We start from the raw sequence: 19,005 nt of genomic DNA, 5'->3' as shown, positions 1-19,005 counted from the left end.
TTCTGCAAAAAATGACTCGAATTGATTGTATATAGACCACATTTTTATAAGGGCTGGTATATTCGTTTTCTCTAAGATATAGAGCTGGGTTTCCCAACCAGGGTGCCTCCAGCTGTTGCAAAACTACAACTTCTAGCATGCCCGGACAGCCGAAGGCTGTCCGGGCATGCTAGGAGTTGTTGTTTTGCAACAGCTGGAGGTACCCTGGTTGGGAATCACTGATATAGAGGGACATTTATCACTGTGTCTTTAGAAAGTATGTTTTGTGGTCCCATATTTTGCTTTGGTTTTGCGTACGTGCAATATATTTATCATAATATCTAGAGATGAGCGAATTTACAGTAAATTCGATTAGTCACGAACTTCTCGGCTCGGCAGTTGATGTCTTTTCCTGCATAAATTAGTTCAGCTTTCAGGTGCTCCGGTGGGCTGGAAAAGGTGGATGCATTCCTAGAAAAGAGTCTCCTAGGACTGTATCCACCTTTTCCAGCCCACCGGAGCACCTGAAAGCTGAACTAATTGATGCAGGAAAAGCCATCAACTGCCGAGCCGAGAAGTTCGTGACGAATCGAATTTACTGTAAGTTCGCTCATCTCTAATAATATCGCATAGGGGTTGATAAATCAAAAAACAATAAATCACTTCAGAACACCACTTTGTATGATTTCTCCGCTTCAACTTATCGCTGACTATTTTCCCCGTTGTGCGAAAAACAAAAAATATATACAGCTTTTTTTTTTTATTTATTTTTTTAAATGCTCTCCACAGCCAATTTCGTAAGCCAAGTCTGGGCTGGTGTAGATTTGTACAAATTGAGGGCTTTGCGACAAACTTGCGACGTTTGAAAGAAAGGTCGCACTTCATAAATCAGCAAGAACTGATTTACCAGAAGTGTGTACCAAAGTCACTTAAAGGGGTATTCCACCCCTAGACATCTTATCCCCTATCCAAAGGATAGGGGGATAAGATGTCTGATTGCGGGGGTCCTGCTGCTGGGGACTCCCGCAATATAGCATGCGGACCCACCGGTTTCTGGTCCGGAAGCGCTGGAGGGTCTGGATCCCGACCACGGGGACGGAAGTTCATGACGTCACGACTCCGCCCCCATGCTATATTGCGGGGTTCCCCAGCGGCGGGACCCCCGCGATCAGACAACTTATCCCCTATCCTTTGGATAGGGGATAAGATGTCTAGAGGTGGAGTACCCCTTTAAGGGAAAACGGTCAGCCTGTTTACCCACACTATACCCAATACACTGGGTTATAATGTGGGTGAACAGGAGTCCAACGAGGGGTCACTTACTTAAATATGTCCAGTTGGTCCTGAGATATGTCCCCCAGAAGATCCTCTGCTAAATTCAGTGAATTGCACACAGGAGGCGAAGCTTCATCGGCTCAATTTACATATTCATTGTCTGTGACTCCACATCATAGGGAAGTACAGTCACAGACAATAAATATGTAAATTGAGTTGGCAAAGCCCCACCCCCTGTGTGCCATTCACTTAAAGGGGTACTCCGGTGGAAAACTTTTTTTTTTAATCAACTGGTGCCAGAAAGTTTAACAGTTTTGTAAATGACTTCTGTTAAAAAAAAAATCTTAATCTTTCCAGTACTTATTAGCTGCTGAATACTACAGAGGAAATTATTTTCTTTTTGGAACACAGTGCTCTCTGCTGACATCTCTGTCCATTTTAAAAACTGTGCAGTAGCGAGGAAGAAAAAACCCTTTCAAAGGGTGCTGCTGTTGTCCTGGTGAGATGAAGATAAGAAGCCCGAGGCAGAAATATTTTGCAAGGTATAGCTTCTTTATTGGTGCAGAATCATAGCAAGCAGGGATACAGACAGGATAACGCGTTTCGGGGGACAACGCCCCCTTCTTCAGATCAGTGAGCACTGATATGAAGAAGGGGGCGCTGTCCCCCGAAACGCGTTATCCTGTCTGTATCCCTGCTTGCTATGATTCTGCACCAATAAAGAAGCTATACCTTGCAAAATATTTCTGCCTCGGGCTTCTTATCTTCATCTCACCAGGACAACAGCAGCACCCTTTGAAAGGGTTTTTTCTTCCTCGCTAGTGCATATCTCTCCAGGACTGGCTAGTCCTGTCCTGTACCCTGGGCTTAGCAGCTGCATCCGGTGGACTATCATCTATACCACTAACCCCACTGTGGGTCTACATGCTAGTCTTTTGCTCGCTCAAGGTGAGCATCCATTACCTACTCTTCGACTAACCCCCCCACCTGTCATCAACAGTATCACACTAGGCGCCTTCCCGTCGGTCTTTCCTTTTTTTGCTCTTTTCACATTTTTAAAACTGTCCAGAGTAGGAGAAAATCCCCATAGCAAACATATGCTGCTCTGGACAGTTCCTAAAATGAACAGAGATGTCAGCAGAGAGCACTGTGCTCATGATGTCAGCAGAGAGAACTGTGCTTTTTGTTGTTGTCACGTATTGGATTATTTTATGGATTTCATAAAAAGTTCTGTTTTTGCTGGCGTGTGGCCCGTTTAATAGTCTTTGATCTAATTTGCATTAGCTTAAGTTTAATCTCATATAAATAATATAAATTACAGGTCATTTTTTACGTATGTAACATGCAAATCTTGTAGTTTGAACTCAAATTAAGTCACCATATGGTTCAAGAAAGACAAGGCGTCTGGTTATTTTAGCTGTAATACAGATGATAGAATGCAGCTGTATGACAACCATCATGAACCATAATAATTCTGTATACTTTTATAGGAATAGCTCTTTTTAGCAGTGTTCAGATATGAACATGAAGGGAAAAATACTCAACACTCGATCTTGGAATCTGACATTCGATGTTGGCTGGAAGGTTTTGTGTCTTAAAGGGGTTCTCCGGTGCTTACACATCTTTTCCCCTATCCAAAGGATAGGGGATAAGATGCTTGATCGCGGGAGTCCCGCTGCTGGGGACCCCTGTGATCTTGCACGCGGCACCCCGTTTGTAATCAGTCCCCGGAGCGTGGTCGCTCCGAGTCTGATTACGGGCGACTACAGGGCCGGCGGCGTGTGACGTCACGCCTCCGCCCCCGTGTGACCTCACGCTCCGCCCCTCAATGCAAGCCTATGGGAGGGGGCATGATAGCTGTCACGCCCCCTCCCGTAGGCTTGCATTGAGGGGTGGAGCATGACGTCACAAGGGGGCGGAGGCGTGACGTCACACGCCGCCGGCCCGGTGGTCGTCTGTAATCAGACCCGGAGCGACCATGCTCCGGGGACTGATTACAAACGGGGTGCCGCGTGTAAGCACCGGAGAACCCCTTTTAAAGGGAAACATTTTTACCTTTAAAGAGTGTGAAGATCCTCCTCGCCGGTGCCTTTCTGACTGTGCTGGTCCCCATTGTCAGCGTTACCTGTTTTCCATCCTGCCACATAAGAATTGCCCTCTTAGTCAATCGCTGCCCACAGCAGTAGCCCTCTCCAGTCAGTAATTGTCTGAACCGTCATTTCCTAATAGTCAGTAAGAAGTACAGGAAGCATTGACAGTGAAGACTGGTGCCATAAAGTAGGTCCCTATTATCAGGCCTTTTAATCCCCTGCCAGAACAGTTATTTCATTGGTAAAGTATAGCTAAGCCAATGCCAAGCAGCTCTGGTGCCATTGATCAGCCAGAAAATTTGACAAACCCGACCTTTCTAGCCTACAGTATATTTCTAACGACAACACCCTATAGCTCCTGCCAAGCCTTGTAGTCCACTTGAAGGTCCTTTCAAGAACTATCTAACATCTATGGTCAAAGTAAAAGGGTTGTCCCATCTAATCAACCCCTACTTAGAAGGACCGTCCATCACCTATTTGACATGACTTAAGCTTCTCTTACTATCCAACTCTGTGTGACCTCTCAGAACAGCTTTACAAGGCACCTGTGACTACCAGAGTTGACCCCACTTTAGTTCTGCCAGATTGAGAACCCTTATGTGCAATGGCACCTTCTTCAATGTCCATATGTCCAACTAGGTCATAAGGAAAGGGGTTGTTCATAAGGGACCACTCTCTGAAGTAATCTTGCTTGGTGCGACTATCTACAGTGCACTACTCTCAGCTCAGCAGAACACATTTCATAGGTCACGCAGGATGTGGATGTTCTTTAAAAGTCCAGAAATAGCTGATAAATGGCAGGTGGCCACTGGAGCATGACAATAATGAGACTGGAATAGAAGCCTGTGAGTCCCTTGGCACTTAACCTTTGCACTTCCTAACTAGATAATGTATCTGCTTTACCTATTTTACTGTAGAAAAAATTAGAATACAAACAAAGGTTCCTGATCCATTACTGCTGCTTAATCGTTCTATCAATGTTTACCCTTTTCCTCAAACATTGCAATGTCTTTATTGAGGGAACTTCCACCTCTTTGTTTGCATGTTTCTAGCATTTCTCTACCACATGTACAACTACATAACAGGTTCATATGTAAGTTTTCTAATCTCTTTTATGCTGAAGGGTTTTAAAAGCAGTCTGGAAAAAACTGTATTATGCCTATTGGGCGGCCTAAAGGTAAAGTGATTCGTACTCCCCAGGTCCTACATGAGAACAGTTTTCTGGAGTGTTCCTATAAAGGATTTGTAAGCAACAACCAAAATGCAAGAAATCCAAATGTCTGTAAGTAATAATGCAAGCTCCCTCCTCTCATGGATCTGGATATAAATCAGCCATAGCTGAGCCTTTAGATCATGATGGGAATCTTTGCTAAGGATAGATGGAGAGATGGTAGACATGTCCGCTTCATTCCCAGTCTTTACTAAGAGCTGCTTACATGATGGGTTAAGAGGACACAAGTTGTCAAATAACAATAAATAAGCCATTTTTCTTTTCGTGTTTATGCACTTAAACTATGGACTTCGATTACTTAACCTAAAATACACTCAAATGTTACTAACATAATAGGTGCATTACTGTACGTACACAAACGAGGTCCTACAAAATGACATGGTTTAGCTGTAAGCGAGGGGCTGCAAGCTTCACTGTAGAGTCCCTACAGTGATTGTATTCCTGAACCGCACTCTAGCAGACTGTATTGTGTTGGCAAATGTTGTCCTGATGCCCATCAGCATAGATAGATATGAGAGATATAGAGATAAATAGATAGATTTGAGATAGATAGATATCCACAAAAGAAAGGTGGGACTGCAGCACACAAAGTACGGTGAAGTCAAGTAGCTCTATTTCATTCCAGAAAAAGCAATGTTTCAGCCGCCCATTTAATGGGCAGCTGAAACGTTGCTCTTTTTGGAATGGAATAGAGCTACTTGACTTCCCCGTACTTTGTGTGCTGCAGTCCCACCTTTCTTTTGTGGATATATATAGATAGGTAAAGGGTAAGGATGATAAGGGTTTGTACAGAATAGTCTGAATTATCTGGGCACCTATCAGCAGAACAAGACCATGATAATAACTTCTGTGGCATACATAGAAGGGGCCCACACCAAATATCAAAATGGAATCTCCTTTTAGTGCAAGGCTATGCGATCCAGAACACAAGGTTTCCAACTTCACACACTTTCTATCATCATTGGGCCAATTCTCCACCCTCATTGTTTGCATTGAGTTCTGCACAGGTTCTTGTTACGCAATCACTATTGGGCAAACTTGGGCTGGGCTTTATTGGAACTCGATAGCTGCTATATGGGCTCCCCTGATGCTACATGCTCCCTTGCTCACGGAATTGTCAGTTATGCTGCCAAAAGATTTTCAACCAGCTGATATTTGTCTAAATAATAAAGGTTTTTGGTTATGCGTTGGTGGGGCCTCATACATGGATTTAAAAGATTATTTATACATCCTGGGGGAAATGCCCCAGAATTCTGGCTCAATTTGTGTCAAGAAGCCTGCATACAGGCCTTGCACGACACACAGTATGTGTTTTAGATACCGTTGCACCTCACTAGACAGTGGATGTGGTTAAGATGGGGAATGACTTGGCATGAAGGGCTTGGCTTGCAATGTGACAGTGTGCACTAAAGTTTTGGTGCAAGTTATTGTTGTAAATAGAGATGGGCGAATCGAAGCTGATATAGTCAAATTTGTTTTGAATTTCATAAAAAATTTGATTCACTGTATTTTGTGCGGGTCGAGGGGTGGGGGGGCTAAAATGGCGGCTACACATGTGAGGATATGGGGCAAGGAAGTCTGGGAAGGTGGCAAGGCGAGTAGGTGTGATCACCCTGAATCACTTGGCAGCATGGGACATCAGCAGCCAGCCAGCCCTGTGATGTCACGGCCCTATATATACTTTACAGTGGTGAATCCATTCACCTCAAGCCTGCATTTGTTCTGGCTAGAGAGAGAGCAGACACCGTGTGGCCACTAATCAGCGTTACCGATAATACAGATCAGGGGAAATCCATTGACTTCAAGCCGGCATCACTGCAGGCAGGCAGGGAGAGTTTGAAGTCATTTCATAGTCTGCCAAGTGAGATCATCACAGGAAGCACTCCCCATTCAAAGACTGCAAGCAACCATAGTGCAGGCAGGGACAGTTCAGAGAGAGAGAGTACACTTTTTTTCTATTGCAACTGTACTGGGGTGTATTACTGTAAAAATATCTCCTTAATCTTTTTAATTGTGATGCCATATGGTCTCCCAACCCTGCTGCCATATCCAGACTCTGTCATTGTGCCGCTCTGTGCCAGTGATTCTAATAGCGACACCTGTAATCTGCATGTCATACTGAATAACAGTATGATATCACTACCCCAGCACACTCCCTATGCATGTTATGGCTACACACCTATAAAGGCTCTGTAGCCCAGAAATAGACGTTTTTAATAGCAATTCAATGCAAATATATTCGTATCGAACCAAAATTTTGGGGAAAATTTGGCGAATCAGGAAGTTAGACAACCAACAGGTAATGTAAAGGTAGACAAAAGTGTCTAACTGGTGTCATAACAGGCACCAAATTTATCATACAGTGTGGGCCACTTTAAATTTGGTGAATTCTTAGGCTAAGTTTACATTGCCCAACTATTAGATGGCATCAATAAATCTGTGCAACTATTGTTTACACAATTGTTGACCATCTATGAGATATGTTGGGGACCTTACCTCTGATGGGGCATTTCCTTGACTGCCATAGGGTAGAACAGTGTGACTTTTCCTACGATTTTTTGCAAGGATAGTAATGATGATTGTCCTACCACATATCTGTGACTAAAACTGGTACATCTACATTTGGTTTGCAATACCTTTGAAGCACTACGGCAGAAATATACGGGGGCGCTATAGGTAGCACAGGTTGGTATTATTTTATGTTGTGATTATAAAAGCAGCGTGTATGATACTATTTAAAGGGGTACTCCGCCCATAGACATCTTATCCCATATCCAAAGGATAGGGGATCAGAAGTTTGATCGCAGGGGTCCTGCAGCTTGGATCCCCATGCTCTCTGTGCCGCACCTGGCGTGTGAGCAGCGGAGGGTTGTAATGTAACAGACACACCCCTCGTGGGGTAACACCATGCCCCCTCAATGCAGCCACCACGCCCCCTCCCATAGACTTGCATTGAGGGGGCGTGGTGTGACATCACAAGGGGGCATGGCCGTGATGTCACGACCCTCGCCACCCGCTCCAAGCATTCGGAACAAAATGTTCCGAATGCTGGGGCAGCGGAGTACCCCTTTAATACAATTTCTATTGACCTGTTGTACCCAAAAGTAACATTTCCACATCATCAGGTAGAAATCTCCCATGTTATAGGAACAGATGAAACTTGTAATATTAGAATGTTAAAGGCTAATTCAGATGACTAAAGTCAATTCTCTCTCTTCATTCCATACTTGTTGCTGACAGCTGATGGATGCTTGAGTGAACTGTACAGGATCTTACAGGTTTTCTCTCTTGTAGGAGCGCAGCACCAGCCATTCTTCATCCTGATTGTCAAAAATTTGCATGTGATCTCAGCAAAAAAGAAATGTAGGGCGCCAAAAGCATATGCTGCAGCTCGGAGGGGAGAAGAATCAAAGTATTGAAATGTTAGAACAGGAGAGAAGGGAATGTTCTCACCGCCATGGCCAAACCCTTGGGTTATCGGGCAGGTGGCATTGTCAGAAATAGATAGCAAGAGACCTTGAATTGGATATACAGACGTGATGCAACAGCTGAGATTCTACTTGGCAAGAGTATATTGTCCTAAAGCGTCTGTGCTGTGGGATCTGCAGTCTTCTGTACTATGTCTGTAGGAACCTAGAGAACCTTACATTAAAGGGAAAACGGTATAAAACCAGCAGGAATATGTAATACTTCTTATGATAGACAGACAGAGCACAGCCCCATGCTAATATTTTAGGAAAATTAACTTTTAAATATGGGCTGTATACTAGGGACTAGTGTTAAGCGCGAATATTCGAAATGCAAATTTTCGTTTTTTTTAAGCAAATTTATGTGAATATCGCCACTTCCAGACTGGACGATGATCCCTCCCTTCTTTTAGGTGAAATATATAATTGGGCATGTGCACTATGCGAATTTCATTACGAATTGTCGCATGGAAAAAAAAGAGAACGAACATACCGAATATGCGGATTTCATGAACATAGGATGAATATTCGTCCATATATTCGCGAAATATCGCAAATTCGAATATGGCCCCTGCCGCTCATCACTACAAGGACCTGTAACAGGGCAAGCAGCTCCTGAAAAATTGTCATGGTGTCTACTGAGGCATGATTGACAAGCCAGACATCATCCATACTCATCCATTGCACATGCTCACGGGCCTGGGAAAAAGCAGCAGATGACATAAGATACTCTTTGGCTTCCCAATCAGATGCTCTCTAGCATGTCATGGTGTCGCACACCAGCATTAGGGTAAGGATGAGCAACATGTCCATAGAAAATGGAGGCTCTTAGCGCACTTTTTAATCAAAACGTGTGCTAAGAGCCTCCATTTTTTGCCCAAGAGCAAGGTGCACTTTTGTATTAGGTCGTTGTGCTGGCTATTTTTTTTTTTTTTTGCTATATATGTGTGTGTATATAATATAAATTTTTATATATTATATATATATATATATATATATATATATATATAAAAATGTATATATATATATATATATATATATATATATATCATGGGGACTCAAGTGTTTTCAAATATACCAATCACCAAAGGGCTTCTTCTGTCACCTAGAAGCAGCATGATGCTGGAAATTTCCTGGCACCATCTTGATTACCTTACAGTGAGCAGTGATCACACAATGTAAATAAAATAGCCAATAAAGCTGTATGTGGTTTGAACAGAAAATTTTCACAGCAGCAAACATTAAAAAAAAGCAATTGGACATAAAGTCCACACTCTTTAGAACTCTTTCCCCCGTACAGTTGTGTTAGTGAAGGTTAACTGTTTGCCACAGCAGAAATTGTTGCATATTTTCAACATTTCTAGAAATTCTTCTGGTGCCTTTGCATTTACATTGTTTCAATTAATACCTATAAACTTATTGGGGGAGATTTATCAAAACCTGTCCAGAGGAAAAATTGACCAGTTGCCGATAGCAACCAATCAGATCACTTCTTTCATTTGAAACTAGCGATCTGATTGGTTGCTATGGGCAACTTTTTCTCTGGACAGGTTTTGATAAATTTTCCCCATTGTCTTTACCCCTGTTCAGTCATATTGAGAATTGCAGACATCACACTAAAAATCAGCGGATGTACTGTCTGTGCGAAGGGGAGCGCTGCCATACATATAAACAATAACAGCTGGTGCATGAACTAGTGTCCTGTACTAAGATACTGCCTGTAGCTGATCCGTCTGTATTGAGAGGCCACAGACGTCTCCAAGGGAGATATGATGGAAGAACTACCGTGTATACTCGAGTATAAGCCGAGTTTTTCAGCACGATTTTTTCGTGCTGAAAACACCCCCATCGGCTTATACTCGAGTGAACTCTCCGCCTGTCAATCCCTTCTCAGTGGTCTTCAACCTGCGGACCTCCAGATGTTGCAAAACTACAACTCCCAGCATGCCCGTACAGCTGACGGCTGTCCGGGCATTCCGGGAGTTGTAGTTTTGAAACCTCTGGAGGTCCGTGCTCCGGGCCCGGCCCCGGACTAGTGACGTTGCCTTGACGGCGAAGCACAGGGAAGCGACATCTGGAGATCCGCAGGTTGAAGCCCGCTGATGAAGGGATTGACAGGCGGTGATGATGAGGGGGGTCTGGATGATGACGGGGTCTGGATGATGACAGGGGGGATGATGTATTTCCCACCCTAGTCTTATAGTCGAGTCAATAACTTTTCCTGGGTTTTTGGGGTGAAATTAGGGGCCTCGGCTTATATTCTGGTCGGCTTATACTCGAGTATATACGGTAGTAAAAATCTATGAAGCAGAAAGACGTGAATTATACATGTATACAGTAGTTCATGTTTACTAATCATTATACATCAATGTTTTCTCTTCTAAGAGCTCTCTTTAGTGTATTCTCCAGGTTGTAGTAGGTCACGTTGCCTGTCTTCCTGTCTGTGTGACCACCATTTAAAGGGGTACTCCGGTGAAAACCTTTTTTTTTTTTTTAAATAAAATGGTGCCAGAAATTAAACATATTTGTAAATTACTTCTATTAAAAAATCTTAATCCTTCCAGTACTTATTAGCTGCTGAATGCTACAGAGGAAATTCCTTTCTTTTTGGAACACTGATGACATCACGAGCACAGTGATCTCTGCTGACATCTTTGTCCATTTTAGCAACTGTGCATAGCAGATGTATGCTAAGGGTGGCTCAGTGGTTAGCACCGCTGCCTTGCAGTGCTGGGGCGTTGGGTTCAAATCCCACTAAGGACAACAATAAGCAAAGAGTTGTTATTATTATTATTATTATTATTATTAAAATGACGTCAGCAAAGAGCACTGTGTTCGTGATGTCATCAGAGAGAATTCCAAAAAGAAAAGAATTTCCTCTGTGGTATTCAGCAGCTAATAAGTACAGGAAGGATTAAGATTTTTTAATAGAAGTAATTTACAAATCTGTTTAACTATCTGGCACCAGATGATTTAAAAGAAAACAGGTTTTCACCGGAGTACCCCTTTAAGTATTTGTACACTAGGTATATGTATAACAGCAGTCATAGCAAGTGATATCCACTAAACACTAGTCTCTCTATGCAAAAATAAAAGTCTTGGAAATCATGTAACTTCAAGATGCTGACCAGCAATAAAAGAAAGACTTCTTGAGCTGGTTAATGCAGGTCTATTTTTTACAACCCTAGTTTGGGAAGGTTGCTGTCAGCCCCACACATGTGCCGGGTGGAGAATATAGCATTGCATGTGGCCATGTCACCATGGTATATGTGGACACCTACTGGTGGACACCCTCCATAACATTGATATGTTCTAAAAGGGCAAAAATGCACATGGGTTACATAGTTAGACAACCTTCTGAAGTAGGAGAAGAATGTAGAAGAAAATCAAGGAGATGACACAGACGCTGCTGTGATGTCCAACCATCACCCCATTACTATAAGTTCCAAGATTGAAGTTGCATTCTGTCTCGGCCTCTAAACTGCATAGACATCTAAGTAGTTTGCAGAGGGAGGACATTTCCTCTGTCAGCCCATTGCCATTGCAATGTTATCATGGGTGTAAATGGTTTACTATGACAGCTGGGGGCCTAACAAACCCCTCCAGGTCTACCATGGGTGTATAAGCCTATCAGGCCATGCTAGAGACAGGGACTAATAGATTGCCTTTATTAGCTTTGGCACCCAAACTCACAATTTGACAGTTCTCGGACACGAATAGTGGTAGTTGACAACTCAATTTGTTTCCTATCTTACAAAAGGTCAGAGGAATAATAGACCAAAGGTCTCCAACATGCACAATGTAATTGTTGAGCAATCCTCCCATGTATTGAGGTCAGGCCCTGCACTACAATGCTGGCACGTTAGTAGATCCATATCTTTGCATGCAGTTATTTGACTTGGACCATCGCCTAGTATGAAGTATTAACAATTCTATGCACAATCCTGAAGCAGTTGACTAGAAAACACATTATGTTTCATTTGTATCTGAAGAATTCATGTTATCTCAAGATCAAGGAGGATGGGGGATCAGAAGGTGGGCACAAGCCTGGAGGGGTAGAATGGCTACAGAACATACCCTGAGCCCTGCAGCATTAAAGGGGTTAGAGATGAGCGAACTTACAGTAAATTCGATTCGTCACGAACTTCTTGGCTCGGCGGTTGCTGACTTTTCCTGCATAAATTAGTTCAGCTTTCAGGTGCTCCTGTGGGCTGGAAAAGGTGGATACAGTCCTAGGATACTCTTTCCTAGGACTGTATCCACCTTTTCCAGCCCACTGGAGCACCGGAAAGCTGAACTAATTTATGCAGGAAAAGTCATCAACTGCCGAGCTGAGAAGTTCGTGACGAATCAAATTTACTGTAAGTTTGCTCATCTCTAAAAGGGGTACTCCGCTGCTCAGCATTTGGAAGCAACTGTTCCCGGGAGCTTGTGATGTCATAGCCCCGCCCCCTCAATGCAAGTCTATGGGAGGGGGCGTGACGGTCGTCACGCCCCCTCCCATAGACTTGCATTGAGGGGGCGGGGCTATGACATCACGAGCTCCCAGGAACAGTTGCTTCCAAATGCTGAGCAGCGGAGTACCCCTTTAACATTACCATCAGGTTAAACTTTTTTTTTCCAAATCCTTAAAGTTTTATTTGTTTGAGTAGCAACATAACAAAAATAATAAAACAGTCACCTAGTTCCCGTTGTAGACATGAGATGGTTTGTGGGGTTTTACAGCTTTAACCTTAGCTTCAGCGCGGCTTATCCTGATCTGACACCTGACAACGCATTCTGGGATTCACAATGTTGCACGGTTGATAAATTGCAGGACAGCCTGCCAAAGAAAGAGCATAACAGTTATAATAAAAAGATTTCCCACATTTTGTACAAGTATGGCATGTGTGTAAGACGGAATAGTCATTTTTTTTCCAATGTATCAAAAATGTGTCTTCATGATAACAGTTTTTGGCTAACTATAATAAACCATGTCTCATACTCTTTTCTATTTGTACCCTAATTTAGAAGTATAAAGAAGTATGCCATTTATGTGAATTAGAAAGAAGTATATCTGCAGAAGAAGCCTATGCAGACTTTTTGTTACCTTAGAAACACATAGGCCAGCAATGGAGATGTAGACTCCCAGCAGTATTTTTTACTAAAGGATATTTACAGAATTGGAGAATAAGAGCTCATTCACACTGCCATTGTGCATGTCCTATTTCATTTCTCCACTTAACTCCAGTTAAAAGCCAGATCCCTGATGGACACCATTCAAGTCAGTGGGATCCGTCAGGACCTGGTTAAAGGGGTATTCCAGGGAAAAACGTTTTTTTCTTATATCAACTGGCTCCAGAAAGTCAAACAGATTTGTAAATTACTTCTATTAACAAATCTTAATCCTTTCAATAATTATCAGCTGCTGAAGTTGAGTTGTTTATTTCTGTCTGACAACAGTGCTCTCTGCTGACATCTCTGCTTGTCTCGGGGACTGCACAGAGTAGAAGAGGTTTGCTATGAGGATTTGCTTCTACTCTGGACAGTTCCCGAGACAGGTGTCATCAGAGAGCACTTAGACAGAAAAGAACAACTCAACTTCAGCAGCTTATAAGTACTAAGGATTAAGATTTATTAATAGAAGTCATTTACAAATCTGTTTAACTTTCTGGAGCCAGTTGATATATAAAAAAAAGTTTTTTCCTGGATAACGCCTTTAAGTCAGTTGTGCTCGAGGCCATTCTGGGTCTGTTCAGGGCGGAGTATAAAAAAATAAAATAAAATAAAAAAAGAGCCGAACAAACCAAGAATTGGTCGGAGCACAATGTGAACTTAGCCAAAAGTATGGTTCCAAAGGTAGACTTAATGTTATCTGATAATCAAATCACTATGCTTGGGTGCCCTGCAAAATAAAAAATAATACATCCATGAAGTAGACCAAAAACATAGTCACTATTAGACTACATTTCATCTATTAAAGTCTATGGCCGTGTCGGGAGAATGGAGCAGTTCATTTCAAAATACTTTTTTGAAGATATCCATCAACAGAGCCCAAAAATGAGATGTGAGTTGGGCCCTCTCTTTCCTATAGATGCCCCTCTCTAAGTTGTATGGCCCTGCATGTTAAGATTTTTAGCATCTGAAAAAGTTGTCTGCCTCCCCCTTCCTGAATCCTACATTACTATGGATTTTGCTTTTAACAATAATATGAATGTGGCTCCATTGGTGTCTTGTTCTATATTATTATCAGGGCCCTATAATCTTGGTTGGTCATGTAGAGTAAAATGTTTAGTCTGACTAGGAATGTATATGATACAGGAGTATTCTGGCTGTATACATTCAGTAGTAGGCTAGCTTCCAGTATAATACTCTGCCAGGTTACGTTATATACATGTCATAACAGTTTTGTCTCTGAAAGATGAATCTGATTTTATCTTTCAGTTTTATTTCTGGACAACCCCTTAGTTCCTAATCTCTCAATCAGATTGAACTGCATATATTCCCTTTTTACTCTCTTACACACTATCATGGAAATACAGTATTTACAATGTGGACTTACCAACCCTTTCTAACACCATAAGAATCCTTCTGTAGAGCCAGCTGGGAGTTGTAGTACTCTGTCTGAAGTTGTGATGTCACAGTAGCTGACTTCCAACAGCTGGACCCTGGGCACCTATCAGGTGGCACCAACAATCTTATGTTAGTGGGGCTCTGCCCTCGAAGAGTAATCCATGACCCTGGGGCACTAAGGTGGGTATAGTGTCTGGAGGCAGGTGTTTAATACTTATGATAGTAATGTGAATAACAGCAGACAGACACACTTGTGACCTGTAACAGAATGTCCGTAAATTTACTTTTAGATTTATTTCTCTGTGCAAATAGATAAGACACAGGAAAAGGTAGTCACACACAGATCTTTCTTTATATTAGATAGAGGAGGTAGCGTGGATACAAGTTAGAGGGTCTCTAGGGGTGACTATGACTGAAATCACACTTCCATACCTTTCAGGGTTAAATTTTGGAAGCACAGTCTAAATGAGTACTCTACTGTAAAGGGACCTTCACTGGTTGGCTCCCCATGGTAGACAACTTGTGAAGACGACTTGCTTAACTCTTGCAGCTGCTCTAATGCCCTATAACAGGTTGTAGGGGGTTAAAGGGGTACTCCGCCCCTTGACATCTTATTCCTTATCCAAAGGATAGGGGATAAGATGTCTGATCACGGGGATCCCACCACTGGGGACCCCCGCAATATAGCACGCAGCACCCACCAAATCTGCTCTGTTCTATTCTCTACTACAAGTCAAACAGTTAGTTTTGGTCTCTTCCCGGTCTGGCAGGAGACCAAACTCAGAAAGTGCATGCAGGGCATGGTGAGACACAGCTTTCGCAGGCTTCAGTGATGTTGCGCCTACTGGGAAATGCCCACTTTCTCCTGCCAGGAGCTTACACAATGTGAGCAAGGGAAAAGGTATGATACAGAGCTTTTTAACCCATTAAGGACCAAGGATGTACCGGTACGTCCTTGGTCCTGCTCTCCTGATATAACGCAGGGTTACAAAGTAACCCCGCGTCATATCGCGGCGGGCCCGGCGTCATAGTGAAGCCGGAACCCGCACGCTATTAACCCTTTAGCCGCGCGCTCAGAGCTGAGCCGCACGGCTAAAAGTGAAAGTGAAAGTTGCCGGTTAGCTCAGTTGGGCTGTTCGGGATAGCCGCTGCTAATCGCGGCATCCCGAACAGCTGACAGGACAGCGGGAGGGCCCCTACCTGCATCCTCGCTGTCCGATCGCCGAATGACTGCTCAGTGCCTGAGATCCAGGCATGAGCAGTCATGCGGTAGAATCGTCGATCACTGGTTTCCTATGAGAAACCAGTGATCAATGATGAAGATCAGTGTGTGCAGAGTTATAGGTCCCATTGGGATAAAAAGTGAAAAAAAAAAGTGAATAAAGATCATTTAACTCCTCCCCTATTAAAAGTTTGAATCGCCCCCCTTTTCCAATTAAAAAAAAAAACACAGTGTAAATAAAAATTAAAAATAAACATATATGGTATCACCGTGTGCAGAAATGTCCGAATTATAAAAATATATCATTAATTAAACCTCTCGGTCAATGGCGTGCGCGCAAAAGTCTGTGTGGGACATGTGACCTACCTTTCATGCACGTACATGTTATCCATCAGAGATAGCAGCATTGAGAATACAAACCCTTGTATGTATATTAACTGCAGGGTATTGTATGTCTATGACAGAGCAAGTGAAACAAAGCAATATAATACATGTAAAGTGTGTATTGATTCACAGTGCCCATACTGGGACGTACGCACTGTGACAAGGCTACTGCCACACAACAACTTATTACTTCAGCCCAAAATACACGTCCTCGCACTGGCAGTAAAAAGCTCACTCTTATTGGTTCAATTTAAAATCCATACAAAGATAAAGTGAACGATGCAGCGACAGACATGATGAACAGTCTTCCTCTCTCTGACATGTTTACGCCCTAGCGGGCCTTTTAGGCCCGATAGGGCAGAAACATGTCAGAGAGAGGGAGACTGTTCACCATAAATGGAACCAATAAAAGTGAGTTTTTTACTGCCAGTGTAGTGACGTGTATTTTGGACTATTGCTACAGTTGGAGAGGACCGAATTTATCCAGCATGGAAGAGGTGAGCTGCATATATAATTTTTTTCCTTTTCTTAAAGGGGTACAGTGAAAAACACTTTCTTTTTTTTTTTCTTTTTTTTTTTAAATCAACTGGTGCCAGAAAGTTAAACAGATTTGCAAATTAAATACAAAAAGAAGAACGTACGTGCACTCGCCGCAAAGCAGAGACAGTCAGATGTGAAGGTCCGGTGACGGGGTGTCGGGTCTCGGCATCAGCGCTGGCATGTGGCGCTCGGAGGCTACGCCGGCAGTTTCTTACATAAGTTACTTCTATATAAAAATCTTAATCCTTCCAGTACTTAACAGCTCCTGTATACTACAGAGGAAGTTTCTTTCTTTCTGAATTTCCTTTCTTTCTCACCACAGTGCTCTCTGCTGACACCTCTGTCCATTTTAGGAACTGTCCAGAGCAGGAGGAAATCCCCATAGCAAACCCCTCCTGCTCTGGACAGTTCCTAACATGGACAGAGGTGTCAACGGAGAGCACTGTGATCAGACAGAAAGGAAATTCGAAAAGAAAATAACTACCTGTGGAGCTTACAGCAGCTGATAAGTACTGGAAGGATTAACATTTTTAAATAGAAGTAATTTACAAATCTGTTTAACTTTGTCACACCGGTTGATAAAAAAAAAAAAAAATAATGTTTTCCACTGGAGTACCTTTTTAACTTAATACTTCAGTATCAAGTAGACCGGGTATTTGGATACCGCATTTACATAGTAAAGCTTAGAACATTACATTATAGGATCTACACTAAGTTATGAAAGGTGAGTCTGTCAACAGAATATCTACTGGTACAAGCAGGGCTTCCATCAGAAATTTTGGGGCTCCTTACACCTCAGGCCTGGGCCCCTGGACACCCCTCACAGTACCGCCAATTGCACATATCACGTTGCGCGTCATACAACGTACAAAATGATACCAGTATCGGCATTACAAATAGGGCTGCTACCCTCATGCACTTTTATCCTCTCCCCCTTGGTCAACCCCCTGTGCTATATCATTTGCCCCCCCCCCCCTTATCCCCCCACCCCCGTGCCACTTTATTCCATTTCTTTATTCCCAGTGCACTTTTCAGTAAAAATGATATTATCTTTATTCCGTAGTTCCATACGATTACACCGATAACCAATTTTTATAGGCTTTGTTTTATTTAACTATTTTTTTAAAATAACCTTTTGTACAAAAAGTAGTATACTTAAAATCATCCTATTCTGACCCCTATAACTTTAGAATTTTTCCATATGCTGGGATGTGAGTGGGCTCACCTTATGCACTTTGATCTGTAGTTTTCACGGGTACCATATGGTATGTGAAATAACTTAAAACTAGCAATTGTGGACTTTGGTATTTTTTTACAATTACGCTATTGACCATGTGGGTTATTTAACTTTATATTGTAATAGTTTGGACATTTATGCACGTGGCAATACCACGTTTGGATTCTTAAATTATTTTATTTAAAAAAATGGGAAATAGGGGGGGTGTGGTGAGTGTGTTAAATGCAGTGTGTGTGCATTTTATAGTGTAGTGTTTTCCAAACAATGTATCTCCAGCTATTGCAAAACTACAAGCATGCCCAGACAGCCGTCGGCTCTCCGGGCATGCGGGGAGTTGTAGTTTTGTAACAGCTGAAGGCACCCTGTTTGAAAAACACAGATATAGTTATTTGTGTGTAAGTATGTACTATGGGTTACCTTCTCATGATACACATTCCCCTATACAGGAACTTCTTCCTGGGCCTCCACAGCACAGCAGTCAGGCTCCTCCCACCCATGTGACCGATCACATGGTAATGACATCATGGAAGGTCCTCTGCCATCCCATACACAGCCCAATATTCAGCAATAAATTGCTCCACTGTGCTGCTGTGGCTGCTGCCTGTAAGATCCTCCGCTCGTACAGGGAGGAGAGGACAGATTCGGTAAGTATTAGGTTGCAGCTGCCAGTGGAAGCAGGAGACTGTTGTTTTAACAGTGTTCCTTTGCTTCTGTGCTGGGGCTGCTGCAGGGGTATGCAGCAGGGGGCCCGGGCCCTCTGGGAGCCAGGGCCCCTTGTGTCTAACCTGGAGAATATATATGGTGTCCAAGTTTTACACACATTTTACACATAGTCATTTCCCAATTCTTACACTAAAAGAATGAATCAATGAATTACAGTAATTGATACAAAAAAACTCTGAGTCAGACGAGACCTTCTCCTTCCTTTTATTTGAGTCACATTGCAGGAAGCTTGAAATTAAATGTATCTTGAATGTCAAATCTTGATCAGATTAATCCAAAAATGAACAAAACAGTCGTAATGAAAA

The 19,005-nt window shown here is 42.7% G+C and overlaps 1 protein-coding gene and 1 long non-coding RNA gene across 2 annotated transcripts in view; one reads left to right on the top strand and one right to left on the bottom strand.

Moving 5' to 3' along the window:
- The window catches only part of TACR1 (tachykinin receptor 1), a 276,626-nt gene that overhangs the window by 193,552 nt on the left and 64,069 nt on the right, over positions 1-19,005 (top strand). The gene's annotated exons all lie outside the window — the stretch shown is intronic.
- LOC130368139 (uncharacterized) lies at positions 7,649-14,743 on the bottom strand. The gene is made up of 3 exons (XR_008892295.1): positions 14,584-14,743; positions 12,724-12,864; positions 7,649-8,217 (listed from the first exon to the last, which is right to left on the bottom strand). It is a non-coding gene; the product is annotated as an uncharacterized LOC130368139 (long non-coding RNA).

The sequence above is a fragment of the Hyla sarda genome, chromosome 4 (genome assembly GCF_029499605.1).
Source record: "Hyla sarda isolate aHylSar1 chromosome 4, aHylSar1.hap1, whole genome shotgun sequence".
NCBI classification, from domain to species: domain Eukaryota; kingdom Metazoa; phylum Chordata; class Amphibia; order Anura; family Hylidae; genus Hyla; species Hyla sarda.
This window is presented reverse-complemented; position numbering and strand designations above follow the sequence as displayed.